The sequence below is a fragment of the Alosa alosa genome, chromosome 4, assembly GCF_017589495.1.
Source record: "Alosa alosa isolate M-15738 ecotype Scorff River chromosome 4, AALO_Geno_1.1, whole genome shotgun sequence".
Classification (NCBI taxonomy): domain Eukaryota; kingdom Metazoa; phylum Chordata; class Actinopteri; order Clupeiformes; family Clupeidae; genus Alosa; species Alosa alosa.
This window is the reverse complement of record NC_063192.1, coordinates 3,065,401-3,070,115: the sequence shown is the minus strand read 5'-3', so window position 1 is coordinate 3,070,115 and position 4,715 is coordinate 3,065,401.

The following is a 4,715-nucleotide window of genomic DNA, read 5'->3' as shown; positions in this document are numbered from 1 at the left end:
TGAGCCAAAGAAAAATTTCCACCTTGGTGGACATTAAAGATTTATTTTATTCTATTCTATTCCATCAGCTCAGCGCGTCTCTCCACACTCTAAACTCTAGACTCTAAACATGTTCAGCATCCATCCTCTCTGCTACCACCTGAGAAAGTTTCCCAACTGAGCCAGATGACTCAGATAAAATGTCCCCTTTCTCTCACAATGCATTGGAAAGGGTACTTTTTTCTGCAGTGACTATAACATTCATTAGGGCTGTGGGGGGCAGGTGTGTGTGTGTGTTTATGTGTGTGTGTGTATTGGAGAGGGAGTGAGAGAGACATTAGTTGAGCAAGCAAGTCATGAAGGTCCTTAAAAGAACACACACACACACACACTCTCTTTCTCTCTCTCACACACACACACACACGTAGTGATTTAATCCGTTTTATTTTCCCCCACTGATCTTCTGGCAGCAACCACAACACAGATCTCAAATCAGTCATAGTATGGTAATTAACACTCGAATACACACATAGAAGTGAACTCTGCACATATCTGAGATGTTTAGATGTTCAGCATTCACGCACACACACGTGTGTGTACATCCTAAATGGCTGCAGCTGTCTGGACATTTGCACTTTAATTAAGTCTTAACCAGGTTCTTGACTCATTTCAAATAAACCATAAAAACTCATCACCTCTGGGCCATCTCACCGTTGCTTCATTTCCCAAACCTCGTTTACACACACACACACACACACACACACACACACACACACACACACACACACTCACACTCACACACACACCCACACACACATACGTGCAGGAGAGATATGTGGACTCACACACACACACACACACACACACACTCACAACCACACACACACACACACACACACACACACACACACACACACACACACTCACAACCACACACACATACACACACACACGTGCAGGAGAGATATGTGGACTCACACACACACACACACACACACACATGCAGGAGAGATATGTGGACTCCCAGAGCAGAGAAGCTGCCCAGCTACATGCCTGCTTCTCATCTGCACTTCTCTCATTTTCCACACACACACACACACACACACACACGGAGAGGTGAAAGGATGGAACAGCAGCCAGAAGGTGGAGAAGACACACACACATGCACACACACATACACACACACACACACACACACACATATCCATACTAGTGCTGTCAGTTAAACGTGTTATTAACGGCGTTAACGTAAACCTATTTTAACGGCGTCAATTTTTTTAACGCAAGATTAATGTTCTTTTTGTTTAAACAAACGTTGTAGTTTTTTCACATGCTGTTGCAACAACTAGTAATGTTAGAACAACTACAACACCACACCGGATTTAGCTAGACCGGAAACTAAACAATACACACTGACGAATGGAATGGAACGTTGTATGTGCTGCACGCATTACGCCCCTTTTAGGGGAAAAGATGACTGATATAATGGAAACCTATGCTGCATCGAAGTGGGGAGCGAAAAAGGCTTATACTTACTAAATCTTGAAACAAACGTAAATAAAAGGCACAAAATAAGGTTGGTGTAAGAGTCATCTGTGTGTTTATGGGATTAATGTGACCATGTTCCTATGGTTTGCTCTTTCTAGTTTACAGGAGTGTCACGAATGTATCGATAGGCACAGTCAAACTGCCTGTGGCTGACTATAACTAAGTTCAGCAAGCTTAATTTTACATGTCATAACATCAACTAAACATAAGTAACACATTCATTCTATCACTTGTAATATGAACGTAGCCAGAGGTGGAAAGTAACTAAATACATTTACTCACGTTACTTTATTGAGTAGTTTTTCTGTGTATTTTGTATTTTTTAAGTAGTTTATAAAATCGGTATTTTAAATTTTTCTTGATTACTTTTTGAGTGAAGTATTGTACTTCGCTACATCAAAAATCCCATCCGTTACTTGAGTAAAAAAAAAGTTAAGACTAACGAAAACAGAAAGGGAGAGAAAAAAAAAATCGCGCCCAACCACTAGCCTAGTGATAATGATCAGCATGTAGCCTACAACAGGACATGAATCAAGCTGGCGCCATGTAGTCTTTCTGAAAGTGATGGAGCTGGATCACGAGATGAATCAGATTAGCCTAACCTATAAAAGTGTATTTTTCGCTATTCCAATGGGTTGTCTCAGTTCGTTTTAGCACCAATGATTGCGGAGATATTCAAGCAAACACCATGGGATTTCATGTTTTGACGTTTGTGCTCACCTTTCTATGGAAAGAAGTTTATTAGCAGTTGTTTCCCCTCATTTTGATGTCTCTCTTTTTCCTGTTTTGGCCTTTGTTTTTAGTAACCTGACTTGGCTTTCTTGGCGAGAAACACATTGCACCAGCAGCACAACAATTAGCGGTCCACTACTAGCGATGCTCAACTAAATAAACAAAAGAGACTTATGAATCGTGCAGGCGGACTAAACCATTTAGCTCTTTAGCAAGGGAGAGTGAGAGTGACCTTAGACAGTTTTCACTATGTTTTGTAACGTTATACAAAATCCAGTCAGTCAAACTTTACATTTCGTCTGACATTCATTTTTACATTTAATTTGGAAGTTAAAATATTCAGGTAAAATAAATATATGGCGGAAATAAGTATTGAACGCTTTTTTTTTAATTAGCCTAAACTTCCAGTGAGTCTATTCAAAATTTTCACCACACATTATATTAACACACATATAAAAAATCCAAACATAAGAGTTTTGTGTATTAAAGTGGAATGACACAGGAAAAAAAGTATTGAACGTGCCTACTGAAATTTCTTCAATACTTTGTGGAAAAGCCTTTGTTTGTAAAGACAGCTTCAAGACATTTCCTGTATGACAAAACTTATTAGTCGCAGTATCAGGTGTGATTTTGGTCCATTGTTCTAAACAGATTCCAGGGGTCCCTCTTGTGAATCCTGATCTTTAGTTCCAGATTACTTCCAGAACTGTTTGAGCTTTTTGCTTTTTCACGATGTCTTCACAGCACAACACATGATTGGCTCAATGTATTTTACAACACACCACATGATTGGCTCAATGTATTCACATGTCAACGTTTTGCCACGGAAGGGTTGTGATATGTGTAGACAACTGTTACAAACTAACCCCATGCATTACTATGGAGGATTTTTTGAGTGCTGTATCTCCTCATTAGAAAGTCTCTGGTAAAACTGGTTGTTCTGGTACCCACCCACCCCAAAAAAAAGTAACTAAGTAACTTTTACTTAAAGTACATTTTAAATGAACTACTTTTTACTTTTACTTGAGTACATTTTCAGATCAGTATTTTAACTTGTACTTGAGTAATATTTTATCAAGGTATTGGTACTTTTACTTGAGTACAATATTTTCATACTTTTTCCACCTCTGAACGTAGCCTATTTCCTACAACTACAGTAGGTGAGATAATTGGCTATGTTATACTGAAGTTTCACAGTTAGCTAGCTAGCAAGCTAACCGTTTTGCATGGGATATTATGGTAAGTGTACATGCTAAATTTGTTCTCAACATGGGGTATTGAAAACGAATTAGGTTGGTAATGTACATAGTTTTCGACATGAGTAAGTTACATAAACATAATTCTTCATAACTGTCGTGTTAGTAAAATGATTGAATGTCCTGTGAATTAAAAATAGATGTATCGTCAACATGTGAGGGCAGCCGTGGCCTACTGGTTAGCACTTCGGACCTGTAACCGGAGGGTTTCCGGTTCGAACCCCGACCAGTAGGCACTGCTGAAGTGCCCTTGAGCAAGGCACCTAACCCCTCACTGCTCCCCAACAGTGTTGGGAAGTAACTGAATACATGTATTCAGAATACAAAATATAAGTAACTGTATTTAGTTACATTTTCAATGAGTGGTATTCAGAATACAGTTACTTTGGCAATTTTAAGGAGTTACTTTTAGAATCCTTCTCATTTGAATTTCTGGGCTTTTTGAACTGAAATTGTAATATTTCTGTGAGATGATCTTGTGCATTAACAAAATGTATAATGTTTCAGTTTATCCTATAAAGTTAAGTTGTGGGTTTTTTGCTGACATCGCCTGTGGGTCTTACAAACTGAAATAGCAGCTTGATTCACACTTGATAAAATCTAAAACAGCACTTATGTAATCCAAGTATTTAGAATACGGTACATAGATAGAGTAATGTAACGAAGTACGTTACAAATTACATTTTAGGGCATGTATTCTGTATTCTGTAACTGATTACATTTTAAAAGTATTCTTCCTAACACTGCTCCCCGAGCGCCGCTGTTGATGCAGGCAGCTCACTGCGCTGGGATTAGTGTGTGCTTCACCTCACTGCGCGTACGCTGTGTGTTTCACTAATTCACGGATTGGGATAAATGCAAAGACCAAATTTCCCTCACGGGATCAAAAGAGTATATATACTTATACTTATACTTATACTTATCAATGATATAATGTTAACTTGTTTTCCTCTAAAATGGGGCGTGATGCAGATGAAATGTATCTTTTATGATGATGCGCCGTTAGTAGGCTACGTAAAGGCATGCTGCACACACTTGGTTGGGCTAACGAGCTGGCCAAAGAGTAGTAGCCTAGGCTGACGCATTAGTTGTGTGCCGCCAAAGATTCTTTCACCGTCACTTGTTCTGTTATCAACATTCCTCTTTGGCTGCTACTATTTGCGATGCACTCTGCTTTCGACATTCATTTACATTAGATTT